At 45.1% G+C, this 17,733-nt stretch overlaps 1 protein-coding gene across 1 annotated transcript in view; it reads right to left on the reverse strand.

The window, feature by feature from the left end:
• EBF2 (EBF transcription factor 2) overlaps positions 1–17,733 on the reverse strand; it is a 182,741-nt gene that overhangs the window by 152,021 nt on the left and 12,987 nt on the right. The gene's annotated exons all lie outside the window — the stretch shown is intronic.

Consider the following 17,733-nt stretch of genomic DNA (forward strand, 5'->3'; position numbering starts at 1 on the left):
GCTCTTTTATGCCATCAGAGCAGTACAGTCTTGGTTTAAATGGGAACTGGGTTCTAATTATTTGTGGCACATGAACACTGCAAAGCTATATTTTACCGCTTCGATAGCACTTTCCAGAAGAGGATCTCATAGTACTTTTCAACCCCCACCAATGAAGCTGTTGAGTATTATGCCCATTTTACAGATGATCAAACTAAGGCATAGAGAGTCCATGACTTTCAATGGGACTTGGGCTCCCATGTCACTTCAGCACTCTTGAAAATCCCACTCAGAGAGGCTAAACAATCTGCCCAAGAGGATGTAGCAGATCAGTGCCAGAGCCAGAACCTAAATGTGAGAGGCCCAGCTCCCATTCCCCTGCTCTAACCATTAGAAGATATTTCGTCTTGAAATGAAGACGGTTTGCTGTGGCACAAAAATAAATGCCAAGTCATGAGAAAGATACCCATCGGGTCCAGCACACCGGAGAACGGGAAGATGCCTTAAGCACATGGCTCCAGGGTCAGTCTACATGCCCACATGGGGAATTGCGCTACAAATAACTCAGGAGGGAGCAGATTCTATTTCAGGGAAAGATGAAGTATTTTAGATAGTTCTTGGCAAAAAAAAAAAAAGTCTGAGAACTTAGATTTATGACACCGAAAACTGAGGCTCCTTTTATATTCAGGGGGTCTGGTGCAGCGTGGGTGACGGCAGAACAGAGTGGGAAGTGTAATGCAACTATCCCTCTCCCGGGATAAAGACGGCAATTCATTATCTGTACTCCTTCCACCTTGGGGCCTCCTCTACTGGGGGAGGTGACTGCCAGTCATACTCCATTCTGCAAGCTTATATTTAATGTTTGCAATATGGGTTAGAAGGAGCAGGGGCACAGGCAGGCAAAGTTAATTTCTCAAGTTCAGGTCGCTGTCTTTCAGAGGGGAAAGGTCAGCGCTTAACCAGCTAGTCTCTCCAATGACTTTCGGTTTAACCTCTCTGTTCAGCACCAGTGCAAATAGGCGGGGTGCATCTGCAGTGTCCTGAAAAAATTGATGCAGTATTAAACTAGGTGAAATATAAATATTCTTTTAAAATGCTACATATATAGTGGATGAATGGAATATAAATATACACACACATGTGTGTGTGTGTATATATATATATATATATATATATATTCATTCATATTCAGGTTGCTCAGGCAAAGATACAGGGTGTGTATAGCTATCTATATAGGTGGGGGGTGTGTGTGTATGTATACACACACCCACACACCTATATAGATAGCTATACACACACACTATATCTTTGCCCATGCAACCTCAATTCAGCCCCCTTGTGGAGATGCATTATGATACAGTCTTTAACGACACGATCATACATTTTTTCTTCATAGAACCCCTGCCTCATTCAGTGCCTGTTGCTCTCGGTCTCCTTGCCCAGCCAAACCCAGTTCTTTCCCTCCTCTTCCTCATCTGATCTGCCTCGCTCCCACACCTTGCCAAGTTCGGATAGATTTTCACAGGAACAGCAAAAGGCACATCCTTGACCTAAGGCCACTCCCCTGCCAAATTTGAAGTCCTTGTTCCAAAGCATAGGGGCTCTGGAGCTTTACAAAGAAAAGGTCTCCAGGTGTTTTGTTTTTTTTAAAAAAAACATGGGCAAAACAACATCTTTTTCCCTCACCTCTTTCTCGGAATTGGTGGAAATGGTTTTGATCGGTATTTTCCAAAAACAATTCAGCCTGAGGCAGATACCCAGCATGGAAATGTTCTGGCAAAGTTAAAAGAAACTGAAAATAAAGTCCTACGGGGGGGAAGTTTTGGGGGCTTGAGAAGAGGTGGTGCTAACAGCTCCACATATGACATTTTTGGAACAAATTTTTCAGAGTAGGTAGATTTTGAAAAGTAAATAGTAAAAAATTCCGTGAACAAATCAATACCTCGCTGTTTTGTACACCCCCAAACTGAACATCCCAGATGCCCACTTTGTGTTCAAGTCTAAGGGGCAGATCCCCAGCTGATACAAATTGTCATAAAGCCAATCGAGCTATGACAGTTTACACCAGCTTAGGATATGCCCCTTAAACATCACCCGACACAGTCTCAGAATCCCCTCTTTTGCACCCATCAGAGCTATTCTCAGGGCAGTTGGCTCTTGCTTGGCTTTGTTTTTGTCAAATGGAGATACCCCACTCAACTGAAATACCATCCAACGTGTGAGTGTAGAAATGCTGGCAGTGTTAAGTGCAACACATTATCTTAATTTATCTGAAGACGGTTTCAATTTTTGCTTACAAAACCAAAGCGGGTGGATAGCGACAGGAACACAGAGAAACAATGTCAAAACCCCCCGCCACTGAAATGGTTAAGGTCACTGCTTCTGAAAGACAACCATGCTTTAGACAAGTTATCATGCAGGACCCCCAGTCTGCTTGTGTTGCTTGGCTAAATAGTAAAAAACTGACAGTGATATTTTTGAAGGCACAGAAGTCAAGATAGAAAATGAGAGAACCAGATGTCTTGAAGGAATGCTGGGAAATGCTTAAGATAAAGGGCTCCCCCCCCCTTAACAAGAACGTCCCAAAGGATCTTATGAAGCTCACTGTCAATAAATGACACTGACACAACATTATATATTTTTCCACCCTTCTTTTTAATTGAAGGATTTTGACTGACCAAACACATCACGTTTTTCAGCAGCTTTCTTAGGCATTACCCTGGTCAGATATTTGGTCAACATCAAATGGAATGTTGTTCTACACTGGAGTAGATGCAGCCCTACAATTTGAGAATACAATCCAAAAGGTGCAAAACAAACACACACACACGAGGTTCTGTGAAAGGCCATAATTCAGGAAATTGGCCCTATTCAAGATAGCTTGAGCTTAAGTACCATTGAGTTCCATGCTTTCCTGAATCTGAATGGATTTAAAGAACATGTGGAGGGCTTTCCTCAATCAGGGCCTAAGCAAGTTGCAGAAGGCACTCAGGATCCTTGGAGGAGGCATGCCGTGACCCTGCAGAATCAGGTCCTTTAACCCTAACCCAGATAGACCCTTGGACCCTCACAGAACACGCTGAAGTCAACAGTGTCTGCTTTTATGGAGTAGTTTGCAGGGTGGGACCCATTGCCAATGTTTTTGAGGGAAAATGTTTGTATGAAAAAATATTAAGAGAATTAACCTGATGACATAATTTAGAAACAAAACTGTCATATTTTTGTAATGCACTTGGTCAATAGCAAATAAGGGGCCAACATTGTACAGCTTGCTTGAAGATGCTATGTAGTATTTCTAGATTTATATTTATGTATACTTTTGTAAGAGCTAAGTTGTAGTATTATTTCACACTCTAAAAATCAACACACATTCAGCATTGCCAACTCCCATGATGTTTGGTGTTCTTCTCAAAGCCTCACCTCCTGCTGTCATGTGAATACATGAGAATTTTAGCTTTCATGTTTAAAAAAAACAAAAAACAACATTTCTAGGAGTCTTAGTTATGGAGACAAGCTTGAAAAACATGAGCCCTAAACAAAAAGGCAACAAAAAAGAACCCCACATTTATAAAAATCTCGTGATTTTGAAGACAATCTCATAATTTTCTGGGTCCGGACTCATGATAATTGATCACTTGGGTTTGTCAATACTGCAGATTCTATATCTTGTTATATTTAGGTGGGTTCCCACTGAAGCCTACAACAAGGATCTTTTACCAAACCAAAATAATTTCTGTCTCCAATGTGCTGTCTGTTTACTTTTTACACTTCTGTGTGACTAGTGAAAATAAACCTGCCTGTCTATTCATCTGCATCTCTGGTCTTTCATCTTTTGATCATGGTGCACATTGTCTGCGGGGGAAATGTCTGCTAAACCCAAACAAAATACCCTGTAGCAACTAAATAAAAAAAATCAAAACATTTTTCTTAATCTTAAAGTTTATTAGTTAAAAAATAGTGCCAGCTTTTTTCTTTTAGTCTAAACCATCTATCTGGGATTTATTTATATTACACTAGGATCTGGAGGAGGCCCTCTGCTATAATTGGGACCCCAGAGTATTAGGTGCTGTACATGCACTTTTCAAGAAAAAGTTCCTGCCCTGAAGAGTTTACATTCTAAATAGAGAAGACAGACAGACAGTGGGAGAAAGGAAGTGTTGTTATCCCTATTTTAGAGATGGTGAAACTAAGGAACAAAGTGATTAAGTGACCTGCCTGAAATCACACAAAGTTTGTGCTAAAGTCAGGAGTTGAGCCTACGTCTCATGAATCCCAATCTAACTGCCTTAGCCAGGAGACCGAACCTTCCTCTCTAGGACACAGCTTCAGCAAAGCATTTAAGCACATGCTTAAGTTCCATTGAAGTCAGTGGAAATTAAGCAGGTGCATAAGTGCTTTGCTGAATCAGGGCCTAGATAAATGGCTTATATCATCATAGTATCTGAGTGCACAACTGTGGCCCTTTAAAAATAATTAAATCCCGTTTGTATCTGGCACCGACACGCACTGCAGCAAGTCCGATTTCTTTATACAACATTGGCTGGTGGCGTACTCACTTTGTATTGGCTTCCAACTCCATTATAATTACCCTCATTATGCCCCCTCTTTAAAAAAAACTTAATGGATGTTCCTCCAAGGTTGGCGTTTTGAAAATGCATGCACGCATGTGTGGGTGGGTGGTTAATGCAAATACACTTTGCACAGTTGTGTTTTTGCGATGCAGCTCTCGGGTATGGAACCATAAGAGCAAGACAACTATGTCTTTCCTTTCTTCTACAGCCTCTTGCATGGAACACCAAAGATCAAGACAAGGATCCAGAGGGAAAATACGCTGGTGGGAAAACTTTCCCCTGGAGAAAGCGAACAGACTAATAGGGAGCAAGCCAACACCTACAACCAGTCTGAAAATACGACTCCATGGTTGTAGTCAGCAACAACAGCGGAACGTGAAAGAGGCAGACGGTACTGTTGGCACAACCTGTGGTTTAAGTGGGCTAGTTCTTTGAGGGGAGCATCAGTAACAAAAGGGAAGCAGAGCCTGGAATCTGAAAGGATTTATGGTAATTGACAGGATTGTTTTATTTTGCTGGGGATCCAGATTTCCAATGAGTTTTTTTTTTGTTTTGTTTTGTTTTTTTTAAAGAGAAGAAATACCTTATTTATCACAGCACAGAGTTCACTGCCTTCATGCCAAAACCTGAGCTTCAGGGAACAGGGCTCATCCTTCCACAGGCTGCTGAGTTGGAGTCATTTCAGCCACTAAGCTCTCCAGACCCTAAGGGTCCGAAGTTCTGATGAACTCCATGGCTGGACCTGCAGAGGTCACCTGCTCCGGCTCAGCCCATGGGCCTCATCTTCAGGAGGAAATTTGACAGCACTCAGGCTTGCACAGTGACGCTCCGGTTAGCCAACAAGATGCTGTCTGACCAGCGTAAGCAAGCACGAGTCACGGTCAGCAACAGCTCAGCTAGGTGTAGTTAAACACTGAGACGAGCTGGGTTGCCCCTTCACGAGCGGACAGGATGCTGAACACAACTTGCCCTGGTCTACTCCAACCGGTCATGGTCAGCATCGTCCCTTACCATCGTCATTTGTATGACAGCCGTGCCTAGCAGTGCCAACTGAGACCAGGGTCCCATTGTGCTTGGCAGACAGCCCCGACCTCAAAGAGCTTCTAGTTTAAATAAACAAGGCAGACAAAGGGTGGGTAGGGATGTGGGGACACAGAGAGGGGAGGGGGACTTGCTCTAGGTCACACAGCAGAGCCAGACAGAGCCAAGAATAGAACCCAGGTCTCCTGACTCCCAGTGTGGCGTATCCATTAGACTACACTGTCCTCCTGGTAATTAAAAATTGTGTTTAAACTTAATTAAATTCCCTTTTGAAGACAAGGCTAATGGAAGACCAAAAACTATTTGTGATCACAATAGCTGAAACCTGTGGCCCTGGCTTTCTACCCTCCCTTACCCCAGATTCCTTATCTTTTCTGTTCACAACTCCCTCCATGCCCACATAAGAAAAGTGGTTTCTTGGGATGCTGCTGCACATGCTTATTGATTCCTGCTCCCTACTAGGAGCTTGATCCAAAAGCCCATTCAAGTCTTTTTCATTGTGTCTTTCCACCAACTTCAAAAGCTTTGAATCAGACCCTGGGGTTCGCGTGGCGTAAGAATATTGGCATCATGCATCTTCAGGCAGCTACAGAAACCTGAATCGAGAGAACAGTGAGAAACTTAGAGAAACAGTTGAAAAGCAGCAATTGAAGGGAGAGTGCCCTTCATCAGTTAAAGGAAGTCTCACGCCATGCTCCCCATCACAGTCAAACGCCCCCACACACACCCCCTGGCACCTTCCCCAACTGAGAAGGATCTCTCTCAAAACAAAAAACTCCACACACCTTGGAGTTCTGCCAACTGACGGCTAGGAAGCTGCACCTGATGTAACCTCTCTCTAGGCTGGATTTGCTTTCCTGTGAATAATTTCTTACGCACAGCAGCGATGGAACTGCATTGACTGCGGCAGGTCTCGGCTTGCATTGTCACCCCTACCCTCCGCCACCCTGTACAGTTCTCTGCTGCCCCAGTTTTGCCTCTCTGTGTGCAATGCAAGAGTGGAGGGAGTGTTTATGAATGACTTAAGTTACCACTTCCCAGAGTCAAAAGAAAACTTTCTACCAGAAAGCAGAAGAAGCTAGAGTGAAATTTGTCCTCTTCATGCTGGTTGTGTCAGGCTGCTACTGGGAAGAAAATTGAAAGAGAGGGAGAGGGAAAGAGAGAGAGAGGAGTTTCACCCCACACACACCAGCTGAAACACACATTTAAAAAAAAAAACAAAAAACACCTAGAGCTCAGAAGATTTCTTTTTTTATAATTAATAGTTTGCTTCTTTCTGTAGCCACCACTGGCATTCAGGAGCCAGGAGAGGGCATGGATGTTTGAAAAATAACTACTGGTCAAGATCCAGTGATTTTGGAGTCCCAGTTTGAGACACTTTAAAGAGGGTCTGGTTTTCAGAAAATGCTGCGGAGAACTGTTTGAAAAATTATCACAGGAAATTTTGAAAAAAAGAAATAAAAAAGCTTCCCCCAAATTCCCATGAAAATGTTTTTTTGACCAAAAATGAACCCCGCCCGTGCCCCCCCCCCGAATATATTATGGTTCTTGGCATCTGGTTTTTCAGGTGAAAACCAGAAAACTTTACCCCAGATGAAAGCTTTTCTTACAACCTCCCCCCCCCCGCCACAATTCAAAAAAATTCCTCCCCACATTTCAACAAAAAAATTTCCATCAGTTCTAGCGCTAAGTATCTGCTCTCTGAAAATCAGGCCCATTGAAGATGTCTCAAGTGGGTTCCCTAATTTTTGGCTCGCAAAATCCTTAATCACTTTTGAAAAACCTTGGCCCGAATTATTTGCCCACCAACTTCTAGGTGGAAAAATAGGTGAACATAAGCCTGCTCCTACTGAAGTCAATTTCAACAAGGGCAGGATCGGGCTTGTAAGTGACGAGGTTAACAACGCACAGCCAGCAGCGCGGATTGTCGCTGTTCTGAAGGCATAAATATCCAATCCCTCCAGTAAAAGTAGTACCATTGTCTGGTGATAACAGCTTTCTGCCACCTCCTGGCGGGTGCTACAGACCTAAGGAGTTCACGAGAGGGGCAAAGCTGTGATTAAAAGCCACAGCGTAGCGATAAGTCGCCACATTTAATAGCATTTGTAGGAGAAATACAAATTCATACGGAGAACAGCAGCCCTTCTTTGCCTAATTGGTTCATGGTCCCTGTGACTCAAATAAGCCAACTACTTAAAAACTACTCAAGAGCCACAGTAAAGAATGAAAATTATTGCTTCCTGTCATGACCAAATATTAAACACAGCACACACCTAATGACTATCACTCCCCAGGGAAGAAGCTTTATGAACAATAAAATCCCAGCAGACTTGCACTGTTTGGACTTAGAAGCCTCATTATAGGCTCACTGATCCAATACAATTTACAAGCTCAATGGACTCCACTTGATGTAAAAAACACCAAACATGGAGTTATAAATGGAACGCCCACAGAGAAATAAGCACCGGGTTCTTTAACTGGGAAGGAAATTAACAGAGGGAGAGGATGGGGGTGGGAAAAGAAGTGGGGTTTGGAAGAGAGAAACGCATTAGAGTTACAAAGGAAAATACGAGAAAGACATAATGGAAATTAGAGAGATGAGGTAGGTGTGTTATTTTTTTTTATTGGACCAGCTTCTGTTGGTGAAAGAGAGAAACTTCCAAGCTTACACAGCTAGAGATTTGAGTAAGTGTGAAACCTTGTCTCTTTCACCACCGGAGATTGGTCCAGCAACAAAATATTACTTTGTGTGACCTGAGTTTAATTCCATGCTCTGCCACAGGTGTCCTGTGTGACCTTGGGCAAGTCACTTAGGCCCAGATCCTGAAACTAATGGAAGTTAGCAGCGTAAATACTTTTGAGGATCTGGGCCTTAGTCTCTTTGTTCCTCAGTTTCCCATCTGTAGATCTGAGAGAATAGCACTTCCCTGCCTCACAGGGATACAGAGGATAAATACTTTACAGATTCTGAGGCAGTCAGATACTGCACTACTCAGTGCCAATACAAGTATCACATATGGAATGAGAGACTGATTTTAAGTCTATCAATAAGAGTCTTCTAGAAACCAGTGGACTTTGGATCAGGCACTGAATAAGAGAAAGGGAGGAAACAGACCCCACTTGTTAAAAGGGAGGCCTTCAGGAATGACATACGAGGGGAATGAAGCAAACTTAGCCTACAGGGGCAGGAATTGGGGGCGTATAGAGGATGGGGATTACAAGGGAGCCCACCAGGAATAACGGGTGTTGAAAGCATGCTACGACCAAGGGAGGGATTATAGAGAAACAAAAAGGTGTCAACGGGAATCAGAAGACTGCCATGAAGAGCAAGACTGTGGGACAAGAGGGGACAAGTCCATAAAACAGGGTCTAGACAGAGGATAAGGTAGGAGGATGGAAAGGCGCCAAGGATCAGGGAAGCATTTAGGGTCAGGTATATGCAGAGGAAGTGTACTCTAGGGCAGCCATGTCAGACCATGGACGAGTGTCTAACATGGCTCTCCACACTCCACTGCTGAACTCTCACCCCTCCAGCGTGGGTGGGGCCAATGAGTTGGATACACATTTTGGCAAAGCACAGCCGGAAACCAGGTAGGTTTGATTACTGGCCCATCTGTTCTCTCCATACCCAGAACTGTCTCTCTGAATTATTAAACCCACTAGGCAAAAAATAACAGCCACCCTCCTCTCCCGCACACACAGAATTTTGGCTCATGGGAAACTCCATTCCAATTTCAGTTTGTGTCTCCATGGCGGGAGGAGGGATTCAACCCCTCTGGGTTTCAGTGAGAGTCATGAAACCAACAGACCCCAAGAGTGTAATGCACGGTTTCCCTCGGAGAACTGCATTCAGGTAAAATGTGCTCACGTAACAACATGCCCACAGGGTCAGCTAGCAGAATCTGAACCCGGGACCCATCAGCACCAAAGCACAGATCTCTACGGTTTGACTCGCCACATGCTGGGAGACATAGCACACTACTGGCCCTGGGAGGATCAGCCACAGAGGGAAATGCACACCGCACTTCCCAAGTGCATTACACACCCAAATGCATGCAGCCTGGTGGGAAGCCAGCTGTGCCACAAAACTGGCTCCAGCATATGCTTCTTCCATTCTCCCCACCCCCCACTAAACTCACTGGTTCTAATGGTTCGTCATACTGTTGTCTCCTGAAGCCCTTCCCTTTTGTCCCGTTGAGATCCTTTATTATTAGCTGCTCCCAGGCCATTCAACCCCTTTCCTTGACGTTTACACTGGCCTTGGGGCTTAGACTAGGTGAAATCCACCCCTGCCTATTTAAGTCAACGGTAAAACTCCCATCGACTTCAGTGAGGCCAGGATCTCACTCACTGTGCTTCGGCACGGTCAGAGCTCTGAGCGGGCCAATCAGGAATCTAACATGGGGTTAACCAGGCAGCAATGCTCTTTATCTGGGTTAGAGCAGAGAGAGTCTAACCAGGTTGGACTCCATCCACGCTGGCTGTCCAAATTGTGCTGCAGCATCATTGGATCTTATCGGATCGCACAGTTGCTCAAGTCCTTTGGGACTTGTTCTCATTAGATTTATTTTCTTAAGTGGTAGCAGTTGTCAGCACTGATGGGAAACTTTTAAGAAGAAATAAAGTTTAGCACAGGCATACAGCCTTGGACTGCCTGAAATTCTGGGACCTTAACCTCCCCTGGCTGACCTCAAATGGAGTTATGTGAATTTACACCAGTTGAGGCTCTGACCCATTGTATTTTGCTGACACCACCTCCAGAAATAATCCTGGACCCATCTCCCCCTCCTACTCCTGCTTCCTACCTCTTACCGCATCCGACCCAAAAATCATTACCGCAGGACAGCATCACATTGAGAGTGCATCTACCTTCCCTTTCTTCTTTTCTCTCGGTACTTATATGCCTCCGATCAGGGGCACCGGAACAGGGCAGGGGACCAAGGAGCATCGCACGGTCACTTTTAAAAGTGGGAGGGCTATGCCCTTCCACTTTTTACCTGCCTTAAAGGTGAGCAATGGAGGGAGGGGGTGGAGTCTCAGGGAGGGGCAGAGCCGGGGTGAGGGAGGCCATGGTTCAAGCACCAGTGGCCCCCCCACTTCAAGGGAGTTTCCAGCAGTCCTGGCTCCTAACTCTATAGCGTCCAAGGACCTCGGATTCCTTACTGTATTTATCATCGTCACAACCGCCCCTGTGAGGCAGGACAGTGCTATTATCCCCATTGTACAGGTGGGGAAGTGAGGCACAGAGGGGCTCACAGGAAATCGGTGGTGGAGCAGGGAATTGAATCTGGGTCTCCCGAGTCTCAGGCTTGCACCCTAATCACTGGACCATCCTTCCCTTTTTTTCTGGCATGTGCATTCAAGGAGATTCTTATGCTCCTTTTGACTCAGCTCCCTGGCAAATCTGTTGTCTAGCCACGTACAAACTCATTAAGTGAAATGCTGAAACCAGAAGCTGAAGTGTTCCAAAAAACTTGGGCTTGTTTTTGGAGTTTTTTTGTGGGGTTGTTGGGCTTTTTTAAGGGACGAAAGAAACCACTTGTCAAATGGCTGGGCTAGTGCATTCTAACTTACTGATTTCTCGCAAACATCCAGTCTACTAAAAAATTCATAAGGAGACAGATGGCACAACAGCAGCTCTTTGCAGGAGTGCCGCGTTTAGCAGCAAACAAAGAACTTTGACTGCCTCGGACAAGTGCAGAGATCACTGCAGGCTTCGGAGGGGTGAAGGGGATAGCTGGAGGGGGACTGCAGGGAGCAGCAGAGAGCTGTCCCCGCTTTACTCTCATAACTTCTCTCCACAGCAGCAGCAGCTTCAGAGAGTCATTTACAACACCCCAGCAGCTTCACAAGGAAGGGGGAAATGAACAGAATTAAAAGAGGCCCAAACAGAACAACTCCAGATCGACCAAGTATTGAGAATTGCTGCTCAAAGAGACGTATGAAAAAAAAATAATAGAATTTATATGCCAAGATCTCAAAGCACTTCACAAGATGGGTAATTACCACCCAATTTTACACAAAAGTGAAACTGAGGCATGGATAGTTAAGTGACTTGACGAAGGTTACACAGCAAGTGCATAGCATAACTGGGAACATTCAGGTCTTCCATCCCCCACTAACTACTAGAACATATTGCGTCCTCATCCATTTCTGCTTCACATGGCAGGAAAAACAATCAACATCATTTAAAGCAGAAAAATTCAAAGGGAAGCCTCCAGATATTTCGAGCCAGTGAGTATTCTTCCGCCGGATGAGCGTGCAATCTAAAAAACACACGTATGAATCACAGCTGTCACTTGGGTTGCAGCAAGACATGGCGTACCGCAACCCCTCTCCTACGCTGGCATATCAAACCCAGCACTTCAACACGCTACACCGACACTTCAGTGGCACATTCATAATAGCTGTATCTGGCAGCGACTGTCTTGCCTGAAGTGACTTGCAGTGGTTGTGAAATGAGCCAGACAGCCCTAGAGACTTCAGCCCTCCATGCAGCCAGACAGCAGCGATGGCAAGGCAAACTGCATCCCCACTGCCCCCATCTCTGCTGAGAAGGGATGAACCACACACCCCCCGGCACGCCCAGGGTGAAAGAATGTAATTCAGTCTCTTTGGCTTCTCTGCAGAGATGCTAACAAGTGCTGATGGTTTGGGGGGTGTTTGTTTTTTTTACTTGCCTGGCAAATGGCTGAAGATCTGCAGTGTGTGTCAGTGGACCAATTCTGTGGTGCACGACCGACTGCGATTACAGTGCCAGATACTCCACTGCTATAAACCAGCATAGCTCCACTGGCCTCCGTTAAGGATCACCTCGCTCTCCTTCTTTTGCAGCAGTTCAGTGCATCTCTAAACCAAGTTAACATTCCCCATCTCACCGCTCACTCAAATCCTGTTCCTCTCTTGTATCCCCGGGATTATCAGTGCTTCCCTATTGAGCCCAAATGTGTATTAGGCCTTTTCCAGAACAATCCCCACTTCCACCGTGGGAATTGAACCCAGGATCCCTCTGCCGCCTGAGCTAGTTCTAGTAGCTCAGAGACAGTAGTGGACTCAAACTGCTCTATGGTCCACAGAGAGCCCTCTGTAAGGACAGGTAACATTTATAGTTGAGTACACCTAGAAGACACAAGTGAGATCAGGGCCTCATTGAGCTAGGCGCTGCACTAAACAGTGCATGTAGTAAGGGTCCCAACATCTAATAGACAAGGCAGAGCAAGGAGAGGAGAAAGAAAGCATCATCATCTCTATTCTGTAGTGGGGGATCTGAGTGACTTGCCTCAGGTCACACAGGGAGTCCGTGGCAGAGCAGTGGCTAGAAGCCAGATCTCTCGAGTCCCAGCCCAATGCTTGACCTACAAGACCGGTTTTCCTTTTCAGTTACCCTTCAGGCTCTGAAAAATAACCAGACTCGGTGACATCTAGGATACAGACCACACAAGCCACCGCTGCCACTCGCGAAGTTTCAATTGCAAGAGGAAGCCTTTATAATTTTCCAGAGATCTGCCTCAAGAATTCCTGCACCGTTTTACTGTCATCCCACATTTCCTTCAGCATATGAGAAAATCTTTGTCTCGGAGGCAACACTCCACATTCCAGAGGCTGCCAAACACTGCAACAGCACTGGTGTCATTTCAGCCACGGGAAAGACTCCAACTTGGCTTTGGCGGAACATGATAATTTTGCAGAGTCCATAACACGACCAAGATCCTATATGATAACTTAAAAAATAAACCAAGAGGGAGGATCCAGTGGAGGCTACAACCATTCAGGGACTGTTCTGGACTGTGTCGGGATGTAGAATTAAAGCATGAACACACTGAAACCAGGGGAGCTATGTCTGTTTACACTAGTTGGAGATCTGACCCACTCTGCAGACATCAAGCTGCAATAGCAGGATTTAGGATAGCAAGAGTCCTCATTACAAGTACAGTATAAATTTTGCATTAATGATAGCTATGGGTCAGATTGTGATCACAGTTACACCGGTGTAAATCTGTTGCGTTTCCATTCAAGTCCAGGAAGCGTCTTCAAATTGGAACCAGGGTGAGTGAGATCAGAATCTGGCCCACCGAGAGAGGGGGAAAAAAACTCAGAGGGGAAATGTACTGACTTTATTCCAAAAACTCCCCCTGTACACAATATTCCAGACACCGGGAAAGGGACACTGTACAGTCGGATCAAATCCTGAATGATACAGCAACAACTGAGAGCGAGAAGACTTTTCACCACTGGGAGAGCACAACCCAAGTGAGACTCACCCAACCAACATCCTGCTGACAACATTATCCATGTGGTAAAGAGCAAACACATAAAGCTATGAGTTAGGGGAAGCACGGGGGGGGGGGGGGGGGGGGAGAGTCTTCCTGTCAATAACAGCTCTGCACACCTGCCTGCTCCCAAAACCGCAACAATTCTTCAGTGTTTTGCTGACTAAGTGATTTCCGCTGGTAAGGCTGGAATGAGTCTTTAGGGGGATTCTGCATCAGCATTCGCTTGGAGGGGTGTGGACCATATTAGGCAACTTACAGATAGTTACCCAGGGAGATGGCTGGATGGCGAATGCAAGCAAGGCAACATTCATGCTCCAGTTCCAATAGCAAAACATCAGTTTCCAAGATTGAGAAGAAAATAACTACTAGGTCCTTCGGATCTAAATCGAGTCCCCAGAGCAAAGGTTACAGCGGAAATGGGTTTTTTCAGCATAAGGATTTTTGGACTTTGTTCAGGGCTGCCTGATGTTATTTTCCCCACTGAACTGTTTCCCCCTTTTTCAATATAAACACAAGATGCCCACGATTCAGCCACAAAAGTCATCCAGTTGTCACTGCACAGCACCCCTCGGGGGGAATTTACAACGTGCCAGGCTACCTGTGCAGGCAAAAAATAATTAAAGGGGTGAAAGGTGCGTTCTTCAGCTCAAAGGATGGGATGTAACATCCTAAAAGACTCACAGCAAACACAAGGGGTCCAGATCCTCAGCTGGCATAAACTGGCGTCATTCCAATAGAGTTGCACTGATTCGTGCCAGCTGAAGATCGGGGCCAAGAATTCAGCCTCTTGGCTGAATCTGAGTGCATGGTCAGATTAATATGTTGTCAGATGGGAGAGCGTAACCTGCTTCGGCATGGGAAGAGACTTTGGGCTAGTGGCTCCAAGCACTCTTAAATTAGCATCCTCTACTTTTAGTTGGGGTCTTAGTCTTAGCTACACTAACTACCACAATGACTGGGGAAGCTGCTTGAGACAAAAGGGCACCCCAACATGTCTTTAATTGTGGATGCACTGTGAATACAAACAATAAATAGATGGGACTAAGAAGTGTTTGGTTTCTTCCCAGCCTTTTGCTGTGAGCAACCCTTCTATGCTGCAAGATGGAATCCAGTTTTAGCCATGTTACAATCAGGCCCCCTACCATGGTAGGGATTACAATGGAGATGGGCCTTCCCAAGTGCCAATCACCATTTTCTCACAAACCCTTGCAGCAACAGTAATGCATATGATTGAATGAGGCAGAAAGGGAATGCCAGCGCATCGCATTCAATCCAGCCAGTCCCTTGGTGATCTCCGTTTTCCTTCCCTTCTAAATGGAAGACTCTAGCTGTCTCTCACAGATTCATTCTGGACATGGGTCAGCTGAACATCAAGCTTTCTTCAGTGTCTCCTCTTCCTTCCTCCACGTTTCATCCTCTCTCTAGGCCTGATCATGCTGTCCTAGCTCAAGAACAAGACTAACATTAACTGCTATGAAAAGAAAGGAATCTCCCCCCGGCACCCATGCCCATATTCAAGGCTGCAGAATCCAGGCCTATCTACGTGGCATCAGTCACCTGTGTCAGAGGATTCAGTTACCGCAGCTTGGGTTTTCTGAACAGCCAAATGGAGGTTGGCATCCAGCTCCCACTTCACTTCCTCAGGCTCCTTGGAAAACCCCAGACAAGAGGATGAGCTCCAGGCCTGGTTCGATCTTGCACTGCACACTGACCGAAACTGTGTTTCACCCAGTGACCCTGAATTGGGCTAAAATAAGAGACTTCAGCCCATTTCTGGGCCATATTAAAGCACTGATTGGTCCTACCTGCCCTGCAGAAGAGAATGATGTCATGTGGTAAGTGCGTTCCCCCTACGAGTCAGCGCCCCGCTGACAGCAAGGATCTCTGTCATCATGCCTGCAATTTATTTATCTTTTTAAGTGTACATGGAACTTCAGCTGCTTTCAATCCAGAGCTACAGTTGCCTTCAAGTATGTGATATTCACTCCTAGAGTGACCAGATGTCCCGATTATATAGGGACAGTCCCGATTTTGGGGGCTTTTTCTTACATAGGTACCTATTACCCCCCAGTTCCTGTCCCGATTTTTCACACTTGCTATCTGGTCATCCTATTCACTCAACAAATAAATGCTACTTTCCAACACGGTTGTTACATTGTAATATCTCAATCTCCATATTTCAATATTGCTTCAACCCGTGGCAGAGCTCTCTCTGAGAAGAGTTTTAAAGTGAATATTTTTAAGTTAAAACAATAAATATATATATACAGGAAGCCAACATTAAACACACACGTCATTATTTCGACGAACCATTAAAAACCCTCTGTTCAAATACACACCCACACAAATACCCATCAGCATGTTGGACCGTGGAGGAATGTGATCTGCCTTTCAGAAGTGACCTTTCACCTGGTGCAGAGTGGCTAGTTGTAGCAGTTTGCTTTCTACCAACAAGCAATGTAAAATCCCCTAAAATAATTAGGATCCAGCTTCTCAGATGATTCCAGAAACACATACTACTCTCTAACATTCAAGCATTTGTGGGGAGGTCAGAGGGGATCATTCATCGGCTGTAGTTTGTTTGATTAGTTTGAAAATCCTAAAAGGGCTTTCAGTGCTTATGAAAGGTGCCGGATTGCCAGACTCTGGAAATTAAATTCTGTTTATCCACAGAATAGGTGTATCATAGTAGTATTATTCTATTTACATTATAGTATCACTTAGGTTAAGCCTGTCCTGGCCCTGGCAAGCTCATAATCCATATGGACAAAACAGACAAAGGGTGGGAGGGAAACAGATGCCAGAGAGGTGAGCGATTTGCCCAAGGTCACACTGCAGGTCAGGGGCAGAGCTGGGAAAAGAACTCAGGTTCCCAGATTCTCAGTCCAGTGCCCTGCTCATGAGCCCACACTGCTCCCCTCATGGCAGGGCATTCTCCACCAACACTGCTCCAGCCCTGATCTGGAGGACGGCCTTTAAAAAGATAAGAACAAACTGTTTCAGCTAAGTAGTGCATCCAATCCCCCTCTACCTGATTTGTGTCTATTTGGCAAAAGGTCCCCCTCATGGTTGCCAGAGAGAGGAACAAGCTTCATATGAAACAGTCGACAGAGATCTGGAACATACTCCCGTGGAGCTGGTGGGAATCATCTTTGTTACAGCTAGGGCCCTGTGTTGTCATTAACATGCGGCAGAATTCTCACCCGTGAAGGTGACTGTGGTGAAAAGACTTTATGACACTTAATATTTTCAAAGATCCCTCAGAAATTAAGTATTGCCAAGGCTGGGTTAGGAAGAAAAGCCCTGGGCTGTCTATAAAATAACAGTTTCCCTCCCATAGCATTGTACGTTCACAGATCTCAAACCACTTAAAGCAGCATAATTCCTGTTTTACAGATGGGGAAACTGAGGCACACAGAGGGAAAGTAACTCGCCCAAGATCAAACAGAGAGTCTGAGGCAGAATCAGGAATAGGACCTAGATTTTCTGACTCCTCACCCAGTGCACCATGTTGTCTCCCCAGCTGCAATGGGCAAACCTCAAGAAGTTCAGACTTGAGGTTGGATAATTCTCAGATGCAGACTCAAACCAGACCTCAAGTCAGCCAAATATAGGCTAAAAATTGTGCAGACAAGCTCAACATGACATGTCCAGCACTTCTTTTTCTAGCCAGAATACTGTGGTTCTTTGGCATTTCCATCTTTGGTCTCAGCTACAAGCTGAAAGTGCGAAGATAAAGACAAAGAAGAAAAAAAAAAACAGCTAAAAAAATTCAGAGCCTCCAAAAAGGATTAGGATCAAATTGACTAGTAACAATTTGAGGGAAGGGAATTATAGATACTTATTCAAACTAATTTGACCATTCTTAA

The sequence above is a fragment of the Caretta caretta genome, chromosome 26 (genome assembly GCF_965140235.1).
Source record: "Caretta caretta isolate rCarCar2 chromosome 26, rCarCar1.hap1, whole genome shotgun sequence".
In the NCBI taxonomy this organism is placed as follows: domain Eukaryota; kingdom Metazoa; phylum Chordata; order Testudines; family Cheloniidae; genus Caretta; species Caretta caretta.